The sequence below is a fragment of the Chinchilla lanigera genome, unplaced genomic scaffold (assembly GCF_000276665.1).
Source record: "Chinchilla lanigera isolate Chin_1 unplaced genomic scaffold, ChiLan1.0 scaffold00039, whole genome shotgun sequence".
Taxonomy (NCBI): domain Eukaryota; kingdom Metazoa; phylum Chordata; class Mammalia; order Rodentia; family Chinchillidae; genus Chinchilla; species Chinchilla lanigera.
Window position 1 is genome coordinate 12,421,013 of NW_004955440.1, and position 27,210 is coordinate 12,448,222.

At 35.8% G+C, this 27,210-nt stretch overlaps 1 long non-coding RNA gene across 3 annotated transcripts in view; it reads right to left on the reverse strand.

Moving 5' to 3' along the window:
* Window positions 1-16,356: 16,356 nt before the first annotated feature.
* The window catches only part of LOC102021281, a 22,792-nt gene continuing 11,938 nt past the window's right edge, over window positions 16,357-27,210 (reverse strand). Inside the window, exons 1-4 of one of the 3 annotated variants that reach the window (XR_262018.2) lie at window positions 25,574-25,665; window positions 23,779-23,917; window positions 21,796-22,804; window positions 16,357-19,881 (exon numbers count right to left, since the gene is read on the reverse strand). This is a non-coding gene — a long non-coding RNA (uncharacterized LOC102021281). Of the gene's footprint in view, window positions 19,882-21,263; window positions 22,805-23,778; window positions 23,918-25,573; window positions 25,666-27,210 lie in introns of those variants that run through there. The other 2 variants (XR_001235233.1, XR_001235234.1) reach the window with 2 other exon arrangements.

A 27,210-nucleotide genomic window follows, 5' to 3' on the forward strand; every position in this document is an offset into this window, starting at 1 on the left:
TAATTAATATATTTACAATTTGCTCATTTATTTTCATACATAATAATGTCTATATTTGAAACACCATGCGTGTAGCACTTCCTATATGCAAGGCACTGGCTTAAATGTCTTTTTAGTTTAATCTTTGCGCCAATTCTATGAAGATGGCACTATTATTAATTCTGTTGCACATAAAAGCTGTTTAGCAACTTGGCTGCGGTCATACCGCTCACATCAGGAGTACCAGCCTCTAGATGTTTCTAATCTGCCTGCAGTCCTCTGTTCCTGACTGCATACTCTCATTGCTGTTTGTGCTGCTTCATGAGGTCTGGCATCCTACTGGCTGCCTTTTGGTGAAAATCATAGAGCTCTAGGTTTCTTCCAAACATTGTAAAAATATATTTCCCCACAGTAGCTCCCACTCCACATTTTTCAAGGTATTTTAAAGCAATATTTCTTGTGTCATAATTTGTACGTAATAAGTTTTATCTTTTCTTGGGGATGCCAAAGGGATTTTACCCATTATGTACAATTGTAAAATCAATGCTACAGGGGCTGGGGATTTAGCTCAGCGGCACAGCACCTGCCTGGCAAGCGCGAGGTCGTGAGTATGGTTTCCGGTACCGGGGGGGGGGGAGGGGAGGGGGAATCAATGTACAAAGTATAGAAGACTTCCATGTTTTTTAAACTTTCTCTTATGCCTCTTTCAGTCTCCTTCCCAACCCTTCCCCAAGCCTTGGAAGCCCCGACCTGATTTCTGTCCCTATCATTTATGCTTTCCAGAATAGGATATTAAAGGAATCGGAATAGTACTACATTTCGTATCTGGATTTTTTTCATAATAGTATGAAGTTTTCGAGATATTTTCATGTTTTTTGAGAATCAGTAATTTGTTCTTTATATTTGTGTTTAATGCTCCATTTTATGAATGTTCTACTACCTGCCTAATGAGAAAGGATTTGTGGTAGCTTGTAGTGTGGGGCAATTATTAATAAAGCTACTGTAAACATTAACAAATCTGGTCATATATGCGGGCACGTAATTTATATTTCCTGCCATGTGATAGAGGAGTCATAGAAATTGTGTGTATTTAACAGTATAAAAAATGACCAAACTATTTTTTTTTTTTTATTGTTTGGTTTTGTTTTTTGTTTTTGTTTTTTAATGGTACCAGGAATTGAACTCACAACCTTGCACTTGCCAGGCAGGAGCTGTGTTGCTGAGCTAAATCCCCAGCCCCAAACTGTTTTTTAAACTGGCAATATCATTTGAATACCCACCAAGAATACTGAAGACTTCCAATTACTTTACAATCTTTCTAATACTTGGTATGATTATGAGAGGTTTTTTGCTTTATTTTATTTTAGAATATTTTTGAAGTAGGCAAAACTATTTCATTGTGATTTTAATTTGTATTTTTCCACACTCCTAATACCTTTTAAACACATTTCCTTGTTTACCGCTATCTGAACATGTTCTTTGGCAAAGTATTTGTTCAAACTTCCTGCCATTTTACCAAAATTGAGCTCTTTGTTTAAATGATATTGGCTTGTAGGAATTCTTAATGTTATTTGGATTCAAGTCTTTTATCAATTATATGTTTTACAAATAGTTTTACCCAGTTTGTCTTTTCAGCTTCTTTCTGATGCTTTTTTGAAGTGACTTCATTAATTGTGGAAAATACACATGAAACCATATGAATGATTTAAGTCCACTGACGTTAAGATGGTTGGGCACTACCCAACACTAGAGCTCTTTGCACCTTGCAAAACTGAAACTTTATAATTATTAAACTAACACTCTCCATTCATTCTTCCCCCTCGTCAATAGAAATGGTCAATCTACTTCCTGATTCTGAATTTCTCTATTTGATGTGCAAAAGACAATGTACATATATAAACTTATTGTTGTTACTGATGCACTGTCTTAGTATAATGTCCTCGAGGCTCATCCACCTTCTACTGTGTGCCATTTCCTTAAAAGGAAATAAAATTTCATCAGCTCAGTAATAATCACGTGTGTTGCTCAGTAAGGGTGAGCTCAGAAGTGTCTGCCAATCCAGTCAGCCATGTGTTGGAGTTTCCAAGGCTTTGCCTCTGTTATATTAGATCATGCTTAGCACTTAAGAATTCACTAATAATTGTAATTGTTTTGTTATAATTCTCTTCTATGGCAAGAACCTTCTTCTCTCATTCGCTGCAGTGATGTGAGTCCACACTTGTCTCTTGTATATGGAGAGGATCTTTTCAATTTTGGGGGTTCAGTTGTCCTGGTGACATTATGATCTCAAAAATGCATAATAATTTTATAGATATTTGCCTTTTCTTCTTGGTAGGTGGTTTATAGTTTAGATTCAAACCTTTTCAATTTGAGATTAGCAAGTATATAAAGATTAGCCAGAAACGTAGACTTTTGGCTTTGCTATTCTCCTTTACTCAGTATTCAGTGGGATTGCTTACGTTGTTTTTTGAGCCCCTTTAGCTCAAAAGTAGTCCAATCTAAATTATGTTGAGCTAGAGGTAGCAAAGAAATTATACTTGTCCCCCCTTTGCCCTATCTGCCTAATTCTAATTGTTTCCCTGACAGAAGATATACAGTATTGAATTATTAGATTATAAATAAAACATAAACTACAGTAACATTGAGATTTTTAGTTCTTTTTTGCAAATTTATTTATTCTATTTTATTTAAAAGAAAAAAAACAAAAAACAAAATTCCAAAACAATATAATAGCGGGGTAACAATGTTTAATACATTGTGCATTGTTATCTATAAACCAGCTACCCAGAGTGCAAGATGTCAGAATTTAATTGTCCAAACAATATTAGCACAAACCTTTTTTATGAAGTAAGAGAAATTAGTAGTATAACTATTTTAACTATGATATACATTTTTTTTCCTGTTGCTCTTCCCTTACTTCTTTTCTCCATTCCCCTCTAACCAGTTTCTCTTTCTTTTTGAAGTTTCTTCCCAATTTTCAATGCCTATTGTACATTTTGGATCTTATTTACTCTTTCAGATTCTCACACTCAGGAGACAATATGATGTTTACACATTTGTGTCTGGTTTATTTCACTTATGAATATGGTCTCTAGTTGCATCTATTTACCTATAAAATCCTCAAATTTATCTTTCTTTATGCCTGAGTAGTACTCCATTATATAAACTGACCACATCTTTTTTATCCATTCCTTGGATAATGGGCATTTGAGTTGTTTCCAAGATCTAGCTATTACATGTTATAAAACTATCAGCATGTGTTCACAGATATCACTGTGGTACAATGTTTTTAATTCTTCTGGGAATATACCCAGAACAGGAATGGCAGGGTCAAATGGGACCTCCAGTTCCAGGTTTTTGAGGAATCTGCACACAGATTGCTACAATGGTTGTACCAACAGAGGAGAAGAGTTCCTTTTTCTCCACAGCCCTTCCAGCATTTGTTATTGGTTGATTTTTTGATAATAGCCATTATTTCCAGGGTGAGATAGAATCTCAGTGTTGTTTTAAATTGCATCTCTTGAATGACCAGTGATGTTGAACATTTCTTTCATATATTTGTTTGCTGTTTGTATTTCCTCATCCAAGCGGTGTGTATTCATCTCAGATGCACATTTGGCTTTGGTCTTGGAATTTTGGAGGTCTGATTTTTTTGAGTTCTATATAATTTCTTGATAGTAAGTCTTTGTCTGAGGAACACACAGCCAACATTTATTCCCACATTGTGGATAACCCCTTTATTGTGTTGGTGGTTGCTCGTGCTGTGCAAAAGCTTTTTAATAAGATGAGATCCCAGTTATTGATTTTTTGTGATAATTCCTGTGCAATTGGGGTTTTATTCATAAAATCGTTGCCTACACAAATATCTTCAAGAATTTTACCTATTCTATCCTCCAGGAGGTTTAATGTTTCTGTCTTAATATTTAGGTCTTTGATCCAGTTCAAATCTAAATTTAGTGAACTGTGAAAAATATGGATCCAGTTTTCATCTTTGACATGTACAGAGACAATTTTTCCAATGCCATTTACTAAAGAGGCTATCTTTCTTCTAGTGAATGTGTTTGGCACCTTTGTCAAAGATAAGATGGCTGAGTATTTCTGCACTTGTTTCTGTATCTTCTAGTCTGTTGCACTGACCTTTGGTGGTTTTTTTTTTTTTTTTCCACTACCATGCTGTTTTTATCACCATAGTTTATAGCATTATTTCAAGTCAGGGGTTGTGATGGTCCCTGCCTTACATTTGTTGCCCAGAATTGTCTTTGTTTTTCTAGATTTCTTCTGGTTCAAAATGAATTTTAGCATTGTTTTCTTTAAATGTGTGAGATATACTTTTGAAATTTTTATTGAAATTGCATTAAATTTGTATAACAGTTTTGGAAGTAAGGCCATTCTCACTACATTGGTTCTTCTTACCCAAGAGCAAAGGATATCATTCCATTTTCTGATATCTGCTTCAATTGCTTTTCCGATATCTCCTTCAGTTGCTTCAATTGTCAGAATGCTGTAGTTTTCAATGTAAAGGTTTTTTACAACCTTTATGAGATTGAGTCTTAGGTATTTCATTTTTTGGATGCTGTTGTAAAAGATATTGTTTCCCTAATTTTTCTCTCAGTGAGTTTGCTAGTCATGCACACGAAGGCTATGGATTTTTTGTTGGAGACCACTACAAAGTGGTTCTGAGCTGCATTTAATGTTAACCATTTGGCTTTCCATGTTTACTTGTGAATTGTCTGAAGCTTAAGCACCTTGTCTGAAGATGGCCAGTACACTCATAGTAAGTAAACCCCTATGAGTCACTCATCATCCCTGAGGCCTTTATTGACCTGTGAAGCTGTTTCTCCTCTAAGGACAAGATAAGGCCACAGCTGAGGACATCTGGTTCCAACCCCAGTTAACTTAAAGGAGACTGTAGCTGCAGGCATCTCACTCCTGCGGTGAAGGCTCTCTTGGAGGTAAAATAGTCCTCCTAAATTAACATAATGTATTACTTGGACAAGTCCTTAAAGGGATTCCCAAGTCCTGCCCAGATTCCTAGATTTTCTTAAATCTAGCAGTTTTTTAGTGGAGTTTTTGGGGTCCTCTATGTAGAGTATCATGTTTTCTGCAAATGATGATAATTTTACTTCTTCCTTTCCTATATTTATTCCTTTTATTTCTCTCTCTTGTCTAATTGCTCTGGGTAATGCTTTCAGAACTATGTTGAATAGGAGTGATGACAGTGGGCATCCTTGTCTAGTTTCTGATTTTAAAGTGAAAGCTTTCAGTTTTTGTCCATTTAGTATGATGTTGGCTGTTGGTTTGTCATAGATAGCTTTTATCAGATTGAGGTAAGGACCATCTATTCCTATTTTCTGTAGGATTTTTATCCTATAGAATGGGTAAATGGGTGCTGGATTTTGTGAAAGTCTTTTTCTACATCTACTGAGATGATCATATGATTCTTATCCTTGGCTTTTTTTATATGGTGCATCACATTTATTGCTTTACATATGTTGACCCATCCCTGCATCCCTGGGATGAATCTACTGGTCATGGTGTCTAATCTTGATAATTTGCTCTATTCTGTTTCCCAGTATCTTATTGTAGATTTTTGTATCTATGTTCATTAGGGAGATTGGCTTGTAACTTTCCTTCTTATTTGTCACCTTCTCCAGGTTTTGTATCAGGGTGATGCTGCTTCTAGAAAAAATTTGGGGGTATTGCTTCCCTTTCAGTTTCACTGAAGTGCTTGGGAAGTACTGGTGTTAAGTTTTCTCTAAATGTCTTGTAGAATTCAGCAGTGAATCCATCAGGGGCTAAGCTTTTTTTGTTCATAAGTTTTTAATTACACTTTGATTTCATTGATTGATATTGGTTTACTTAGAATTTTTATATCTTCTTGATTCAGCTTTTTAAATTCATAGGTGTCTAGGAATCTGTCTTTTTCTTCAACATTTTCCATTTTATTAGTATAAAAGTTTTTGAAATAGGTATAAATGATCATCTAGATTTCTGCAGGGTCCATGATGTTTTCACACTTTTCATTCTTAACTACATGGATTTGAGTCCTTTTTCTGTCCTTCATTTGCTAAGGTTGGCTCTGGGTTCATCACTTTTATTTAAACTTTCAAAGAATCAACTCTTTGCTTTAATGATTCTTTGTATTTTTTTTAGCATCCAGTGCATTAATTTCTTCATTTATCTTTATACTTGCCTCTCTTGTATGAGCTCGTTTCTTAGTCTGCTCTTCTTTTTCTAGAAGTCTGAGGTTCAACATTAAGTTGTTTATTTGGGCTTGCTCTATTTTTCTGATATTATTCACCACTATAAATTTCCCTCTTCGGACTTCTTTCATTGAGTCCCATAAGTTCCAGTACATTGCATTGTTATTATCATTTAACTGTAGAAACTGTCTAATGTCTTCTTTAATTTCATCTGACCCACTGCTTGTTCAAAAGGGTGATGTAAATTTCCATGTGATTATGAAGTTTATGTGGTTTCTATTGCCATTGGTTTCCAATTTCATGGCACTATGGTCTGATAATATGTGTGGAGTAATTTTGATTCCTTTACATTTACTTAAGCATGTTCTATGGGCTAGTATATGTTCTACTTTAGGTAACATCTTGTGTGCAGCTGAGAAGAATGTGTATTCCCATGTTGTCGGGTGGAACACTCTAGAGACATCTACTAAGTTCATTTGTTCAAAAGTTTGGTTCAGTTCAGTTATTTCATTGTTGATTTTTGTTTAGTTGATCTGTCTTTTTGTGCCAGTGGGGTATTGAAATCCCCCAATACAATTGTATTAGTGCTTATTTGATTTTTCATGCCCATTAATATTTGTTTCATGTAGTTTAATGCACTGGTATTTGGTACATATATCATTACGATTTTTATCTCTTCCTTTTGGATTGTTCCCCTAACAAGAATATAGTAACCTTCTTTATCTTAATCAGTCATGGCTTGAAATTCACTTTGTCTGCAAATAGAATAGCTACCTCTGCTTTTTCTGGGTTCCTGTCACATGGACTATTGTTTTCCATCCTTTGACTTTCAGTCTATGATTTTCTTTTTGAATTAAATGCGTTTCTTGTATGTAGCATATTGTTGCATCTTGCTTCTTGATTCATCCTGCCAGTCTGTGTCTTTTGATTGGTGAGTTGAGACCATTAATATTAATGGTTAAAACTGATGTCTATTGACTTATCCTTGTTATGTGATATTTCTGTTGTTGGCTCCTCCTCTTTTTTCCCCCTTCTTCTATTTAACTGTTTGCCTTGCCTGGTGGATTTCTTCCATTGGGATTATGGGGTTGTAGTCCTTGTTATCTCTTTCTAAAATGTCCTTCAAAATATTTTGGAGTGCTGGTTTAGTGGTCATAAATTTTCTCAGATGTTCTTTGTATTGGAAGTGTCTTATTTCTCCATTGGTTTTGAAAGATGGTTTTGAGAGATAATTTTGCAGAATACCTCAATCTAGGTTGAAAGTTGCTTTCCTCTAGAGCTTGAAATACTTCATTCAAATCTCTCCTTGGGGGCTGGGGATTTAGCTCAGCAGCACAGTGCCTGCCTGGCAAGCATGACGTCATGAGTTCGATTCCCAGTACCGGAAAAAAACAAAAACAAAAACAAAACAAAACAAATCTCTCCTTGACTTGAGGATTTGGGCTGAGAAATCAGATGTGATTCTGATGGGCTTTCCTTTGTAGTGACTTGTTTCTTTTCCTTTGTAGTTGACTTGTTTATATTCCCAAGCTGCTTTTACAATTCTATTGCTGTGTTGAACTCCTGGAATCTTGAGTATGATATGCCTAGCTATAGATTTTTTTGTATCGTGTCTAATTGGAGTTCTATATGCCTCCCTTAATGTATGTCAAATTCTTTTTCTCTACTTGGGAAATTTTCTGCCATGACATCTGTGATCAGGTTTTTTATATCATTTATCCTATCTCCTGCTTTTTTATTGACTACAATCAATCTTAAATTATTGTTCTTTGCACCATCTAGCAGTTGCTATGTTAGTTTCTCACGGTCCTTTGCTATTTTAAAGATCTCTTTCTTTCCATTACCACTAATCACAAACCTGTCTTCCGTATCTGAGATCCTGTCCTCACAGTGGCTTAATCAACTGCAAATACTTTCAGTGGAATTTTTATTTTCCTGGATATCTGTTTGAATCTGCCTTATGGATTCCATTTCTATGCAGAGCATTCATGCTTCCTATAATTTTCTTAAGCTCTTCTATTTTTTTGTCTGTATCTGCTCTAGAATCACTAAGCATGGTTTTCATTGTGGACAGCATCTCTGCAGTTATCTGAGAATTTATTTCCGATTTGATTTTTTTCCACAGCCTCATTCAATTGCTTCGTTGTTACAGCTTCAGAAAGGACCTGTGGGTGGTAATCAGATTGACCCACCTGATTCTCCATGGTTTGCCTTTGGGAAACTGGATGTCTAGAGGGCTTGCATCTTGATTACATGTTTTCTCATTTTCTTTTCTTTTTTAGTTTAATACTTGGTGTGATGTTTGTAAATTGGCTATGGTGGGTTGTTTCATTGCTAATATTTAGAACACTTAGGAAATGACTAGTTCTCCTAGTTATCTTCCAAGTAGTGCTAGTTTTTGGTTGTTGAGTGTCCAGTAAGTTCCTACCTCTTCACTTTGTTGGGAATGAGAAATTTTGGCCTTTTTGGCCAACTCCCTGGTTCTTTGGCACTGTGCCACAATATTTTCTGTGACCCTTAGTCAATCTCAGTCTTGGAATACAAGGAATAACAGCTTTTAGTACAATTATGTCACTTTTGGCTATAGTGATACCAATGACAATAACATAAAACACAGCATAGAAAATGACAAACTAAAATAACCATTAATTTGGCACTTTTAACTATATGAACTAGATTTATAGTTATATAAGAAAATCTAAAACAAGTCAAACAATTGTATGCAGTATATAAGTTCTTAATATGTCAATTTTGCCCTTGAGGGTTAAAATTTAAAATGGGTTAGGTAGAAAATAGAGAAGTGTGAGAAGAGAAAGAAAATAGAAGTAGGGCTGGAGAACAAAGGGGGATCATGCTAACTTTGGGAAACTAATGCAGAAAATTAGAGGGAAAGAGAGAAGAAGAGCTAAAAAGAACAGAACACAACCAGAAACAGGTGAGACACTATGTTCACACTCATGGAAAAATAAAGTCAAACAGTGAAGGGGAAAGAAAAATAAAACTACAAAAAAAAATGAGAGAGAGAAAGAATATTAACAGTAATAATAAAAAGCCCACTCCCAGGTTTGTCTCTGCTGTAACTGGTAGACAACATGTAGAGACAGGGTCCCAGTCAGTGTTAATTTATCCCAGCAAGCTAGCAGTAGCTTTTTGGTGGTTCAATGAATAATCTCAGTGATCTGACCTTTTGACTGCCTGCAACAATCTTCCAAGAGCCTCAGCCCAGCTGAGAACCACTGGATGGAGCCAGTAGCTGCTGTGAGTTCTGAGCTCTATAGCTCCCTCTGCAAAATGGTTCCCAGCCGACCCCCTCTGTCTCTCATGAAAGGATTGATCCCGCAGCACTCAAAACTAGTGCAGTCCTTCACGTCCACTGCTCCTCTCCACTGTGGCGTCTCTCCAGGGAGACCTTTGGGATCACCAGCACTTGCCCACAGGTCAGCACTGAGTCCACAGGTCTTGATTGCTCCTCTTGCTCCCCTCGCACAGTGAGTTCCATCTCGGGAAAAAGGCGACATCGGATATCTCCTTCTTCTTTGTTGAAGTTTCTTGCTTCACTCTCTGCATGAGTTTCAACTGCACCTCAGTTCCTTCCTGGGTTAAGGAGACTCACTTCCCTCCTTTTCTTCCTCATATTGCTATATTCCAGTGTGTGGACAGCAACACTCAAGAGGCTCCTTTTCTGTTGCTTACCACTCTGCCATCTTAGCCCTCCCCTCAGAGAGGCTTTTAGTTCTATGTCTAAATTTAGAACAGAAATATTTCATTTGAAAATAATATAAACAAATTTTGAACTCCTTATTCTTATTAGAAAAACAATAGAAACAGTACTATGTTTAAAATTAGGAGAGCAATAATTTACTATAGTTTTGAAATATGAGGACATACTTCAATACAAAATTAAAATTATTGTTGACATTGTCCCATTTCACTTCTTATGCCTCCAGGTTTTCACATTACTCACTTCCTTCCTCAGACTAAATTAAGTACATTATTGCAAATATTCTCTGACACGCAATTTAATAAGGAATTCGAATTTTCTTTATAGCAAGAATACAACTTCATGAACATTACTTGACTTAATGTGTTTATTACAGATAGATAGATACATATATACATATTTACATACATACATAGATGCACAGGTACATAGATATACAGACAGATAGACAGATAGAATATGCAGCTATATCTCAGTTCATAATTGCTTCTGCTTGCAATTTGATTTGCCAGCCAAAGCACCTGGCAAAATTGTGCTTCTGTTCACAAACTCTGCATCAGGTGACAAACATGACCATGGTCATCTTCCCCACACAAACGCAAATGTAGCCATCTTCCCCCAAACCATAAAATAAATCAAATCCGTAAACCAAAGCACAATATATAGCAAACCTGTGGAAAGTATAATAGAAAAGAAGCAAACTGTAGAGAAACCAGGAGGACTGAAGACAATGTAGAGAAAAGAACAAAACAGTCTAGAGCGCGAACCCAGCATCCAGAGAGGGGACCTATCTCTGCAAACACAAGTTAGAGAAGGAGGGGGTTGGCAGCCCAAAAAGAAATAATGGTCCTATAGTGCTAGCACCAAGAAAAGCCCAGAGTTATTATAAACTGCAAATACACTATGAGCTTTTACTTTGGAAGTGACTCCTTCCACACAGCAGGCTTGAGATGTAGAAGAAATCCACTGCAGCACCTGTCATATTTGAGATTGTTTAATCGGGAGTCTTTTGTGGAAGGAGTTAATTGTTTAAAACTGAGCCCCTCTAGGGGTCAAAAGTAACAGAGCACCTGCACTTGCAGGCTTCTGGGGTCACACTGTCACAGTGACTGGTTGGGAGAAGGTGGACACAAGAGAGCTGTGGAAGTGGTATTGGCTAGTCATATACCCCTGGGAAGCATAGGCAGCAATGGAGTAGGGCCAGAAGGAAAGTAGTCCTGCCCTCTATGGTGCGAATTTAGGCTAGTTGCTTGTGATTTTCTGAGGCTACCAGGTCTGGAAGTGCAGAATTAACTACAGCTGACTGTTGCTGCTTCCAGCATGAAGCTCAGTGTCTGCTTCTGCTTGGTTACACCATCTGCCAGTGTGATCAGGGATACAGCTCCCACTGCCTGGGTTATACAAACAGAAGGGCCTCTGGAGTGCTGCCATTCTGCCGCTGTGTTCCTCTGTCAACCCACAAAAGGATTATGAGATAGAGAGTCAAAAGAGGACTGAGAAAAAGTATTTATTGTGCAGTGAAAGAAGAAATCAGCATTTATTATTTTAAAGTGAGAGCAAACAGCCCCCCAGCAAATGAACCAGGGAGGGACCCGGGGGGGGATGCCATCAGAACTCTTATCTAGAAGTCTTCATACACAAAAATGACTGTATCTCAGCCCTTGAGATCAACCTTTGGTGTTACAAGCAGAAATTTTAACTTAGAAATGGGCTTATAGGAAATCAGGGTAAACATTATTAATTGCAACTTTAAGCAGAAAAAAGACATTTTTTAGAGAGATATGAATGTCTTATATCTAGGCAAATAAATCCTGCCAATCTGATGAGATCTTTGTGGCCTCTGGAGCCCTGGCCTTGGCCATTGTATCCTTTGTCCTTCCCTGAGTCATCGGAAACCCCTCTTTGGCGTGGCTTTTGCCGGCTGCCTGTGCAGAGTATAGACCTCCCTTTGTCGGAAAATTTCTCACCTTCCTCTCCCCTTATGGGCCTGAGAAGACCCCTTGTCTTCCCCTACCCTCCATCACTTGATCTATCTTTCTACTTCCTATTACCTATCTTGTATTTTGTTCTTTGTTTTTACTGTTTCCCATAAAAGAGAATGTGATATTTAAGCTTGTGCATCTGATTTATTTCACTTAATATTATTGTCTCAGGGTGCATCCATTTTCCTACAAATGACTCAGTTCTATCCTTTCCATGGCAGAGTAATACTCCATAGTATATAAATACCACATTTTTAATCCATACATCTGTTTGGGTAAATCGCTTTTATTGTTATGGTGGTATAGTGGTAGCTGTCACAGGTTCTTTTCTTATGTTAATACCCAGTTTGTCTTTGACAGGGTTATTGCTGTTGATTTCTTTTTTATTGCCAGCAATGGCATATTTGTTGGTATGATTAGTTTTTACCACATGCAAATATCTGCTTTGTCTTTGTGCCATTTCTGTGGTTCATTCTCTCCTCTCTATGTAGTGTTGGGAATCAAGCCCCCAGAAGGAGGGGCACTAAGGAGACTACAATATTCTGTTTAGTAGGTTGAAGAGGGTTGTAACCTTCCTTGCACCAAAACACAAACAAGCCCAAGCACACATGACAGTTACAGATAGACTAGAACTATTGTAATGACCCTAAGTTAACCTTATTTCAGAATGATAAAAACACACATTATATCAAATGGGGAAAGCTTTATTTATAATATCAAGAATAAGGCAGAGGTGTCCATTGTTAAGACTTCACATCCAGTGTGATACTTGACACTTTAGGCATTGCAGTCAAGCAAAGGAAAGAAAGCAAATGATTTGAATGGAAAAGGAAAAAGTGAAACTATCTCTATTCAGAGATGACCTGATCCTTTACATAGAAGATTAAAATAACACCACCAAAAGACCCTTGGAGCTAATAAATGCATCAAAGTAGCAGACTACAAAGTCCACACACAAAACAAATAGTATTCACGTACACCAAAAAGGGATTTACCAAAAAGAAATTAGGAAAGCAGTCACTTCACAATCGCTTCAAATAGTTTAGGAATTAGCTTAATCTATGCAGTGAAACATCTCTGCAGTGAAGACGACAGTTCTCTGAGAAAGGAGATCAAAAAGCATATCAGAAAATGGAAATGCGCCCACCCTCCCTGGTTATGCAGAATCAATATATTTAAAATGACCATACTACCAAATCTGGTAGAGATTGAATGCAATGAGAATCAAAATACCAACAACATATATCACAGAACTAGAAAACAATTTTCTAAAATTTGCACAAGAACCAAGAAGACACCCAGAACAGCAAGAACAATGAGCAACAAATGCAGGAGACAACACAGTCCTAGATTTCAAATCGTATGACAGAGACATAATGACAAAAAGGTCTTATTAATGGATCAATGGACAGAATAGAAGACGCAGTAGCAACTCTAGGCACATTTAGCCACCTGATCTTTGACAAAGAGGACAAAAATAGACACCTGAGAAAAGATAGCCTCTTTAGCAAAAATTTCTGGGGTACCTGGTATGATAGTTTGTGTCTAGATGTCCCCCCAAAGCCACATTCAGTCACAGATGGGCCTTTTCAGAGGTGGCTGGGTCCACAGTGAGTGACGCTGGGATTGAGGGTGTGATGCTAACATCAAGAGTGTGAGATTGCTAACGTGGTCCACTGATGGGTTTGGCTTGGTTTTGGATGTGGGTAATGGGAAAGCCCACTCTGGGTGTGAGGGCTGCCCACCCTAAGGGTATAATGGATGGTAAAAGGGAAGCTGTGTGTCATTGCCCGCTGCTTCCTTGCTTCTTTGCCACTTTGCTGTTTGTTGCCTTCTGCCTGCCTGGCTTTGCCATAAACTATTTCTCCCCTGGGGAGCCACTCTGCCATGCCACCCTACCTAGAAGCCCCTCAAGGTGTAAAAACTGTGAGTTACAATAAACCTTTCCTTCTTGGACTTTGGGTGTTGGATATTTTGGGTATTTTGTGTCAGCAATGAGAATGGCAACTAAGGCACCCGTTTATGCCATAAAGCTTACGTATGAACCCTTGTTCCCCACATTTTACTGAAATAAAATCTAAACACACTGAGGACCTAGATCTTAAGACAGAAACAGTTGATCTGATGGAAGATAAAATAGGTAAAACTCTCCAAGTCATAGGAATAGAACTCTACTTTCTAAATGAAAAGTCCCAATTGCATGAGAAATAGCAGCAAGAATCAACAAATGAAATTATATCAGATTTAAAAAAGTAAAAAGGCAGCAAAGGAAATGACCATTGGAATGAACAGATAACCTACAGATTAAGAAAGAATTGGTCACCTATTCCTCACACAAAGGACAAATATATAGAATATATAAAGAATACAAAAAATTAGGCTTCCCAGTATAAAAAGATCCAGTTGAGAATAGGCAGTTGAAATGAACAGACACTTCTCATATGAAGAAGAAGAAGTGGACTATAAGAACATAAAAAAATGTTCAGCCTCTTAGCCTTTAGAAAAATTCAAACCAAAACAACACTGAGATTCCATCTTACTCTGGAAAGAATGACTATCATCAACAACTCAAAAAACAAATGCTAGGGAGGCTGTAGGGCAAAGAAACATTTCAACCACTATAAAATTCAGTATGAAGATTGTTTAAAAAGACCAAAAATAAAAATTTCATTCACACCAGCCTTACCCTTTTTACATATCATCTTAAAAGAGTGAAACATATATTACAGTGAGACACACATATCCACATTTGTAGCACCATGACTCATAGTAGGTCTATTTTGGTAGCAACTTATACATCTATTAGCAGATAAGTGGATAAATACAATTTGGTGTATACATACAGTGGAATAGCAGTCTGCCTTAACAAAGGATAAAGTTGAGTCTTTCATATGAAATGATTGCACATTGGGATCATAATGCAAAGTGAAATAAATCAGAAATGATTATATATTTCATGGTTTCTCTTACCTAAGAAATCCAAAGAAAAGTAAAGGGGAAAAACTCACAATTTGTTTAATTTTGCTCTTTGGATCCGCTTTCTTTTATTGAACAAAGAGTTCTTGAATACCTATCTCATATGTCAGCACTATTTTAGATAGAAGAGATTTAATCTAAGTAAGTCAGTGTTGTACCTTATCCTAGACATCATTTGTAGTTGTAAAAGTAAACAAGGAATTATAATAAATTTAAAGTTCTATTGTGTGAGCAAAAGTGGAAGGGATTTTGTAGGTGACAACATATTAGTTTGATTTATTCTCAGGATTTCTGAAAAATCAGTAGTGTTAAGAAGCTACTTAACAACAGTGCACAGCTACCAAACACATGAAGAAGTCAGAGCATAAATATGCAATGCTGCTCTTCTGCTGGGTCTTAATTTACCTGAAAGTTTGGTTCAGTCACTAAATAGGATGTTGGAACATTTACCTGTAGGACATTTACCTTTGTTTAGTAAATATGACCTAGTGTTCCAGACTACATAGGAGGCTAAATGAAAATTCCCTTCAGGTCTTTTGACCAGCATTACATTTTAATTAAAGCTGGAATGTTGCAAAGCATACAGAGATAGCACATAGTTTTTCTTCTACAAGAGGCTTATTTAAAAAGCACAACTGTACAGAACTAGAAGATAGCAAGTTACTTGTACAAAGAAATCCAGGATGTCAGTAATTATAACCTATAGGAATTAAGAGAACTCAGAATTTGACAATAATAATATAACATGCCTATATTTTCTATAATACCAGTTGATATATTTTTCAGAAATAGAGTCGAATTACTGTAGCTTTAAAAGGCATATCGACTTCCGAACTGTCATAGTAATTTCAGAAGAAAAATTGTTTTACGTACATTTCATAATCTTTGGAAGGCATACTTGGTTTACACTTTTACAGAAACTTTTCCTATGTGTTTGTTTTATTATTTAAAGACATCTTTAACTTGCTAATATGTCTCAACAGTTAACGTGATAGGGAAATCATCTCCTTTCACTTAGCATTCATTTGTAAACTGCACCTGTCCATTTCAATTTTTGGTTGTTCTTATTAAGCTGTCATTGTATCTGCAATTCTTTGGAATCTATTAGCAATTCAAGAATAACTCATTGAGGAAAATAGTAATTAAGCTGACAAATATTTAATAACTTTCTTTTAGGATAATGGTTAAGTTTTTCCTCTTTGCCTATAAGGTGAGTATAGCACCAATTTTACACACATGAAATAGTGACAGAAAGTCATCAAAGGCTCTGCATTATTTCAACAAAGTACATGGACCTCTGTGTTCAGTCAAGCCTGAAGCCCTGGATATGTTAATTAGCTTGCTGTGTGTTGATCATTGAACAGTAGATATTTATATGAAGACATCAAGCTGTACTAGTTAGACACACACAATTCCTGTTCACAAATTATATTTTTAAACAGCTGAAATTAAAAAGAAGCATGAAATAAAATTTTTTCATGAAATTTATTGACTATATCTGAAAACCGAAGAGCACAAAAGTAAAAGGTATCATCTAATATACTTCTTTGAATCAGTAACATGTGAAAATTCATTCTAAGAAAGCAAGTCAACATGCCATTAATTTTTATTGGGATTATAAGATTACAAACTAAATTTACATGTTTGTTTTACCAGTTTCTTTTGGACTTAGAATTTTTTCTGAGACAGTGTAACATACATTAAAAAGGCACAGATACTTTTTTGTTACTGTATATCTCACACAATACTGCTACAAGAGGAATAATAAAGTTAGCAATTATTGTCTGTTCTCTTTTACAGTTTAGAAAATGTTATATTGGTTGTATTATTGAAGAAATAATATTTATGAACATACATGAACATCAGTCCACTTTCTAGAGTGTTTTTGATTGACTGACATGAAATAACACAAAATTAAAATTTGTGTAGCAAACAACTATATGGCATTTTAGTACATTCACAGTGTGTTTCATCCACAATCTGTATCCAGTTCCAAAGTTTTTCCATAACTTTGAAATAAAAATCCTTTACCCATTAAGCAATTTCTCCCATTCTTTCCACCTTCAAGACCCTGGAAATAACAAATGTGATTTCTCTTACAATAGGTATGGATTTATCAATTGTCAAATTTCATATAAATGTTATGATACTGTGTACATTTTATTTTTTGTTCCTTAACAAAGTGTTCTGCAATTTCATGCACACTGTAACATGTTCCAGCATTTTTGTCACTCAATAATGTTCATTTCATCCAATGTTTATGCCACACTTTATTTATGTATTCATCCAGTTATGAGCATTTGGGCTATTCCCCCGTTTACTCTTATCAGTAGTTCTGCTCCCAACAGGAGTGCCCATGTTTAAGAATCTGTTGAAAGTTTTGGTGTAATTACCTATGGGTGAAACTATAGGATCATGTGCTGATTCTGTTTAACAGTCTGAAGATTCATCAGTTTTCCATAGGGGCTCGACAATTTCCCATTACCACCAGCAGTGTCCTGGGTGCTTATTTCTCCACATCTTCACCCATACGTGCTATTTTCTGTTATTTTCACTAACTATTCTAGGATCAAACTTGTAAGTCAATATGAAGATATACCTCCTCCAAATTGTAATTTGGACTTTGTTATATTTCATCATAGTGTTTTCGGGCATGTGTATATTGAAAATTTCAATATCGTTGTAGAAATATCTACTCAAGTGCTTTGTTAATTTTTAAATTGGGTTATGTATATTTTTTATGGATATTTGTGTGTATATCCTAGAAACCCAGCTGTTATATGTGATTTGAAGTTCTTTTCTATAATTCTGCAGGCTGAAATAATATCAAATTATACAAAACAGACCTGAGTGACTTCAGTCAATGCTTCACTCCACCCTATTTGACACTATAATTTGCTTAAGTGTGAGTTAATTTTTTTAAAATGTAAAATACTGATATATGAACATCAATTCTCAAATCACATGACCATTAAAGAGTCCATTTTCTTAAATTTATTTCATCTGTGATTAAATCACTCATTTTAGTATTTTTAGTCAAACTAAAATTGCCAAATCACCTCAAAAAACAACAAAATAAAAATAAAATCGCCAAATCACATTTATGGCATTGGTTTTGGAGAACTTCACTTCAATATATGTAAATGCAAATGATTCAAAAATTTGCATTCTTTGCTGTTCACCTAGGTTTCACTTTCAATTAGAAACTATTTGGAGAGCTAAGCCTTTCTGTAAGATCTCTGTATCAACATAGCAATATTGTAGTGTTGTTCCTGGGTCTTCATGTGGATGTTCTCAAGTGTCTCCTTATTCTGCTGTGTCTAAGTTTCTGCTGTGATTTCTGTTCTACTGAAACAGTCATTTTCTAATTGACTCTGCTTTTCACCCTACTACTAATTTCTCAGGTCTTCATTGTGAGCAGTAAAAATATAATGAGGATGCCTATCAGATTGTTTGTCACCAATTTTAGTTCTGTCGACAATAAATATTTTATTTTGATGAAGCCGCATGAAGTATCCATGGTACAGTACTTACAACAGAAATGCTGTATTACTGTATTGATGTATTACTAAGTTTTGAGATATTTAATATTCTAATATTTAATGGAAATATTCTCTTCCTGACTAACAGACACAAAATTCTGATTGCCTATCTTTGAGGATATAGAATGTTTGAGCAAGTTATTTGGCATGCCTCACCATTGTACCTGTCACCACTTTTAATTAAAAATGCATTGATGCATGACCAAAGTGTGCTTGGTGAAAAACAGACCCATTTTAGTTCAATTGCAATACACATTCAGCCCAGTGAAGTCAGCCCATGCAATTACAGAGCAAAGACAGCTCAGGACCGTGGAGCCTCACACTCCAATCTCAAAGCATGTAGCTATAGGGAGCCAAATATCACATATCTGTGTGGACACAATCAGCACCAGTGGATTTCCTAATCCTGCCTAAATACCTGTAATGAAACCCTTTCAACAATCTCTGGCAAATTAAATATTTGGAGAAATGAGTACTGAATAGTAATTCAGTTTTCTCTAGTATCACAGCAGAATTCAGTAAGCCCAACCACTTGGGCTATAACAGCATGGCTGAAATGAAATGCTGTGTTTGATTTTTAATACGGCTGTGCATATATGTTGCTATGCATTTGGAAATTGGATCTAGAAGATTCTCTTGATGTTTCCTAAGTTTTTGAAAATTTTTACCTACAGATTCACTTCTATCAACATTTGATTGCTGCAAAGAAGAGAAATCAAGTACTAATATTTGAGGAGCTGAAGTTTATTGAATGTTTTTTGAGAAAGGAAGGGTAAATGCTTTGCCAGTTTGTAAAATAATAAATCAGAAAACAATAAAATAACTAAGCCTACTCATCTTGATGGGTAGTTATTTCCATTCCTAAAACAGGCCAGTAAACAGATGTAAAAATTAGTTTTAATAATGGAAAAACAAACTGACACTGGTAATCACTAACTGATAAATCTCTGTGAGAGTTTTACACTATGCCCTGGGGAAAATCTTAATATGATTTACTTTCTCCTTTATAAGAACAGCAACAAATTGGTGTTTATATATATGGTATCTCATTTAATTCTGACCACACTTCTAAAAAGCCAAAATTGTTTTGCATGTGAGATAGCATCCATGCTGATAAATGAACTGAATTTCTCAACAAAACTTGTGACAGGTCCAAAATCCGATCCTTTGGCCATTAAATCTGATTTTGTAGAGCACTATTTTGATTAGGTAATTGTTCTTATCCTTAAGTATCTTGTCAGTAAAAAAGAAAAGCCATCTTAAAAGGCCTACTAGCATGTGTGACCCTAATATATTTCATGACTTTAACACTTAACCTTGTTTTATTACTCATATTATAGAGTTAGCATTGCAATCTTCATTTTACAGCGTGCAAACAGTCTAATATTACAGTATCATCCAAGGTTGCTAGAACATTAGGAAATTAAATTTCAAGTTTTAGACTGCCAGTTTTCAAAATCTCTTCTTTCTGGATTTACCTATAGTAATGACATAAATAGATGTTAGCTACTGACCATCCTATTATATGAATTTATGCTACATCACCTATATTGGGGAAATAATTGAAGCTTGTTTAGTTACGCAATAACATTTATTGACATCTTATTTTCAGCTGACTCTATAGATGTGTCATTATGTTAGAAATAGATCTGGCAACAATATAAATATAGATTTTGAGGGTGAACAATAAAGTAAACATTTCCAATGGAAAGAAATTCTCCAGCAGAGAGACAGAAGCTGAGAAGGGTAGTGCTTGTTAGGCAGTTAGAATAATTTAATCATACCTTCACCCGTCCAATGGCTGAGACAGTATTTGCACTTTTGGTGGAGTTATTGTGAGACAAAAACATTGAAAAGACCCTGTGTTCAATTCCCAGTATTGACAATCAGAAAAGAAAATTGAAAGCAAGGATAGATAGTAAATGGAAGACTTCAATTTTTAGCAAAAGGAAGTAGATTCCTTCAGTGGTGATAAAGGATTCATTAATGAAAAAGAAATGAGGGACACATATAAGGATTGATAAAGCATTTACACAAAGTTGAGAGTGAAAAAGATTCTTTTTTCAATGGAAAAGGGAAAGATGGCCAAGGATGGATATAGGTCATTTAATATTAGAAGATGGTGAGTCACATTATTGTTCATACATTTTGGTGGTGAACCAAAATGACAACATGGAAATAATCAAGAGATAAGGAATTTTCATTTCAGACTACAGTATTACATCATCTAAGAATACTATCCTTTACTCTTCAGGAACAGGAATTTTAAAGGAATTTCTGTATTATTTCCTAGAAAAATTCAAGTGGATGGCAGTTTTCTGCCTACCAATCTGTGAATCTGTATATCTATTTATCTGTCCACCTATCTATTTACAATGTGTAATAGATATTTTTAAATATAGTAAAAAAACCACATTGCCAGAACAGTTGGATGAGTATATTCTGAGCAAGAGGAAGTGTTTTGAAGGTGATAAATGGCGATGTGTCTTTTACTGAAATATTGTTTTTAATTTAATCATTCTCTGTATTTTTTTTATCAAAGCTCATCAATCAACCATTTCTGGCAATATCTGTAAAACTAAAATATTGTGGTTTTTCATCACCCACTTTATCTGCTGAATTTTGTACTGTGAGGCTCTGGTTCTTCTCCAAAGTCAAAATGACCATGAGAGGTAAAGGTTTGAGATTGATCAGGACACAGAGGCAGCTGTGACATTGCAACTAAAGATAGTCATGAAAGAGCACTTCCAGAACTGCTTAAGAAAGTGGCAAGAATGACCTCCTAAGTGTGTTCAAAATAAGCAAAAGCATTGTATGGGTGATTGATGACAGTGTGTCTTTTACTGTAATAAATTTTAAAGTTGAAACATTAATGGTATTTTTATCACTACATATGTGTGTGTATATGTACATATATTGATGGGATACCGTAACATAGATTTCTTGAAGTCTTGCATTTTCAACATCATGGTGGGACAGGGCCTCCATTTCTCACTGTTATGCCTTCTGAATTCCTCTGTTGTTCTTTCCTTCATGTCATAGCTGTTGGATGTTCTGCCCACGTATATTTTGATAAAATCATCCATTTATTCCTTAATGTTCTCATGCACATGTTTATTAAGAATATATCTTGTGCTTCAGTACATGCTAGAGACCATGCATAGTCGAGAAAAGTGAAGAGAGGGAAACTATCTCATGGAGGATAATTAACTCTTTCCATTAATTGGGATGTATGATGTAACAACAAACACATTGCTAGGGACTCTTCCCAAAGAGGCAACACTTTTAAATGTTCAGAATAAATCAGTCTACAAGCGCAAATGTTCTTTTGCTTTCAGTTTTGCCCATCTTATTTCTCTAGTTATGAATTCACTAGTAGAAATTTTACTTACCCATTCATTTACATGCAAAATGCTACAATTTTGTAATGTGCGAGAATTTTCTGCATAGTTTGAACTAGGATTTTTTGCGTAGTTTGAAGGCAGGAAATATAAGAGTAAAATTAATCCACTGAGTGGATCTGCAGTCATTTTCTTATTCATGACTCTGAATCCAGGGCTCTTGGGAAAATTAAAATTATTCCGAAAAGGGAAAAAGGGAAAAATATTTGAAGCAGTTGGTTTGCTTTTGAGTGTGTGCTCATGAATCTACATGAGTTTAGCATGAAAGAGTTGAGTAAATCTTCCCAAACCGATGCTACTGTGATTATTTTATTCCTGGCCTTGAACGTCTTCCTTAGAAAAAAATATTTTGCAAGTGTTTTTATTCTTTATTTCTTTTTCGTTGTCTTTATGTTTACTATTAACAAATAACCACTACAAACTACATCATCCTTGCAATCCAATCCTTCATCAGGAGGGTTTCACACAAGCAGAACTTTCTTGGAGAAGCAGGGGATCTGCTTGATGCTAGGGTGAGCTTTCCTACTCCGCGGCTGCCCTTGCAGGAAAGGGATCTGCCTCCTCAAACACACGTGGAACCACTTTTGTTTGTAACTGCTGTGACCAATATTACTCATTTTCACTTTTACAGACTCCTCAGTAAAAGGGAAACAGCATGATTTAATGGTGCATTTGCAAGGTAGTGCACTGAGAGAGATTTATTGCTAGGCAGAGTTGAATTCTAGGATTCCTGAGAGCCAGAGGGCAGTGCAGATGCATGCAGAAGGATTCAATCACAGCTTCAGGTGCCCTCCTTCAGTACGCTGTGACTGACTCGGCTATCCCCGTGGAAACAGTCTGTTCACCGTCTTGAGACAACATGTGGCGTTCAGAGGGACGCGCTTCTGACAAGGATCGCTACTGAACGGGGCTTCCTTCCTCCTTGCTGCGGCGCTCGTTTCTCACTGCTACTGTTTCAGGAGTTGTGGGTTCGCTCGGCCTCCCAGCTGGTTTCGGCTTCCTAGCGATGGGAAACCATTACAAATTTTTAAACCTACACTTAAATAGTTTTCCTGTTATAAAGAGGCAAAGAAATGTCTTTATAATTTTCTTTAAAAATCTAAGAAAAATATATCGAAATAATGCACAGAGATATGTAGCATGGCTGTACTCTGACTTTTACATCAGAAATCTTTAGCTTTTCATTAAAATATTTAATGTAGAGAAAACACTTCATGGATCATCTTAATTCACATGTACTTCTGTTACAGAAAGGTATTAGGAAGAAGGTACTGTGAATTATTGTTTTTACAAACATAAAGCTTTCATCAAGAAAAAAACTGTTCTAGTACCGAAATATTATAAGTGTTGCTCCAGGGGAAAATAGAAAGTATAGCTGATTCTTCTTCATTCAAGAATCATGTATCAAAAGGAGTTTCATAGTAAACAAATAGAGATTAGTGACAGTGATATAATACACTGCTGTGCATGTATTATATAGTATACAGTATAATATATCACAGTATAGATAGTAAAGTATATAGTATACAATATAATACAGTGTAGTATTGTTCATGTATTATATAGTATATACTTATATAGTATACATAGTATTGTACTCAATTGTCATATACTTATATAGTTGTATTTTACAGATATATATATATTAAATACATACTCTAAAAAATACATGATATAAACATAGGTAACTTCTGTTATATTTATATTTCAGTGTAGTCTATTAAATTATACTTAATGGTTATTAAATGTGTAGCATGTTTAGATACCTGTTGATCATATTTTTAGGACTAACTATTTTTACTTCATGTAAAGCATGTCAGTGTGACAAGATGATTAAGAATTATTCAGTTATACATAATGGAACATGTGCCCTAATATTTTCACTTATCTTTAATATAGCAAATGTTTAAAATTCCTTGAGAAAACAATGTGTAAATCGTGTTAGTCACTTTTCTGTTAATGTGACAAAAATACCTGAGGTAAACACGTTAATGGGAAAACGTGTACTTTGGATCATGGTCTCAAAGGTTTCATCTACTTGGCCCTTCTGCATTGGGTTCGTGCAACATGCCGTAGGAATTCTCGGAAAAGAAGCCTGTTCATCTCGCCGCACCTGGATCAAAAAGACAGAGAGGAAGGCTTGAAGTCTCAAGGCCCTTCCGCAGCTGCGTCACAATTACCTGGCTTCTTTCCACTGACTGCACCTACTAAACCCTCGATGACATTCCAGTAATGCCACAGGCTAGTGACCAAATCTGCAAACCATGGGTCCTTGTGGACGTTCAAAATTTAAACTACAGTGTACACATCTTCATGTTTCCTTCCTTAAACACAGTAAGTGGTTTCATTCAGTTTTTAAATAGCTGTCAACTTTATCAATGAACATCGAACTTCTTAAATATTTTACTCCATTTTAATTGGAAATGTTATAAACAAGCTATATGCTTCATTTCTTTTTCTTACAAATTCCTAACAAACTAAAACATATGTATGTTTGGTGGACAGTTTATTATTAACATTCTCAGAGGTGATCTCTGCACACGCATTTAACACTTTCCCTGCCATTTCAGTATATTATACTAGCGCAGTGATTGGAAAACAGTCTTTGATATGCTAATATAATCACTCCTTTTCTTAGGTATGAACACGACAAAGAGACTATAATACACACATTCAGAAATTAGCACCCACAGCCCACTACCTGAACAAAGCTGAACCTTGAATTTTTCACTTTCAAGTGCCAAATATTCAGTCTCACATATTAATTGTCAAGTCCCCACAGTTGCTGCCCTGTTAATGAGATCAAATTCTCTATGGTTCAAATCTTGCTCACAATTGAAAAGCTTATGGTACTAAAGGGCTGGAGTGTATGTAAATGTGTTCTCCGGTTGTCAGCCTGTCTTTCTCTCTTACTTAGGCGTAAGTCACTCTCTGCACAAGCTTCTCTGACTTCCTTGTCTCTGTCATTTCTCACTTGTTACCCAGAACAAAACCAATCATACTACAATGGGCGAAACACTCTTTATCTGTCTCAAGACAGCTTTCTCTATTATTTACAATTTCAAAGCTCTTTCTAAACACACCCAAGCATCTACTCAGCCATTTTCAAAAAGATATGCGTTGTGGGACACCTTTATTGAAGCAGCCATGGTAGCAGTCAATGTCTAGCTCCTCAGAGAACTTGCAAGATCAAAACCTCATGGTATACACAGAGAGTTTAGATGATAATGTCAATATTCCTTTCTGTACATTTATTAAATATGAATTTCATCTGCCATGGGGCTGCCCAGTTCTCTAGTATGATTACAGCCATCTGGAGCATCTCCCAAACCTCATTAGTTTTTAACTAACCAAAATAGTTTAGTGTTGTCAGAATATTTCACTATCTCCAGATTTCTGTTTTCCTCCTCGTCATTAGCAAATACATTAAGATACGGAGGTCCCAGCGCCAAAGGCCGCTAGTTCATCTGTCAGCTTCTCGAGCGCAGGAATACACACGTATCACTCTCCATTGTTCCTAATTTCTTAGCCACTTTTCACAAAACCCATAGATCCTAGTTCATTACCACGGCATTTCACGTAGACTGCTAAGAGCTGAACACTTCGTGGTTCATTTAGTATGATGGCAAAGAAGCAGCATTTAATTTCTTATGGAGTTTTTGGAAATTAAAAATCAAGTAACTACGAACACAGCTATAAAACAAAGAGAAAACTAAGGGACTCTTTTAGTTGTTTTCTGTTGCTTGGCAAAAACACCTAACAGACGTACGTCTTAAAGGAGAAGAGGTTTACTCCGCCTCATGTTTCGGGGATTTCATTCCGTGACTGGCTGCCTCTGGGCTGACGTCATAGGTAAGAACATGTAGATGATGGCTGCCCGCCTTGTAGCAGCCAGGAAGCAGACAGTTAGAAAGAAAGAAGAGGAGGCTCAGATAAGAATATCCCCTTCTAGGTTATATCCTCAGTGATCTATCCCCTCCAACCTGGTCCCACCTTTTGAAAGCACATTCAGGTATGAATTTATCAATAAATTAGTTCATCGATGAGGTTAGCTCCCCATGATTAAGTCACTTTCCAAATATACCGGCTTTGAACATATGAGCCTTTGGGGGCCATTCTTATCTGGACTCTAACAAGGAATGTTTCCCCGATAATACTTGACAATGTTTCATGAGGTTTTTCCTCACATCTACGAACAGAAGCAATTGTGGACCATCTAGAAGCTTTGGATTAGGTTTGAATTCAGTTTGGATATGAAGACATCACACCTTCCAATAGGTGAGCTTATTTCTTTCATGTATTATACTGTTATCTCAGGGCATTACTACATTAGCTAATGAATTATCATCAAATATATAAGCTATTAAATAAAATGTAAATTATTGACTATGGCAAATTGAGCATTATTATTTAGCAAAACTCAAATATATATGATCAGTTGCACATATAACATCTCATTGTGTGGATGTAGATAAATATATATCACTATACACTTATATTATCACTAGTAAAGTACTAAGGGAGTAGAGGTGATTTGCTCTTTTTTTGAGTTTATTTCTGGTACCGGGAATCAAACTCACGACCTTGCGTCTGCCAGGCAGGCACTGTGCCACTGAGCTAAATCCCCAGTCCATGAGTGCAGGTAATTCAATAATTACTTAGATCACTTCACCAAATTCATTTTAAAGATATGCAGTTTTGAAAATAGTAAATATTTTAGTCCTCTTGAATAAAAATCAATAAATTGTAATAGTTATTATGGTGTGTCTGCAATATACATTATTAGTCTGCATTTTAGGAAACTCATATAACATATTTCTAAATATTGACTAGGAGTTTGCAAAGCTCTGCAAAGATTATGCAATATAGAATATGACTGTATTATATATATTTCATATATATAATAATCAAAGTAAGATTTATTTTTAATTGTTTTTTCTTTTGGTCTTTTTAGACAGGGTGACCTCAAACTTACTATGTAACCAAGGCTGGCCTTGAACTTGAAGCGATCTTCTTCCCTCAGACTCCTGAGTGCTGGGATTACAGGTGTGCACCACCACACCCAGGTTTATAGTAAGATCTATACATCCTGCGGAATCCTGACTTCCTCCGTATCAAGGCCACACATGCCCTTTTGTGTAAAAAAAAGATCTAAAAATAAAACCTTGAGATATTTATTTCATTTTGATATTTCAGTTAGCATACTATTATTTTTGTCAAAATGTGAATTCCTTTTTTCTTCATACTTTGTTTTATTTTATTGATTTTTATTTTTGTTACTGTATATTTGTTTATATGATGATAATATTCATCATGTAGAGTTGCATAACAGGTCTTAAATTCTTTTGAAGTTTGCTTCCTTTCCACTCCATCTTATTTGCAAAAGATCCATCTCCCTATGCTCTA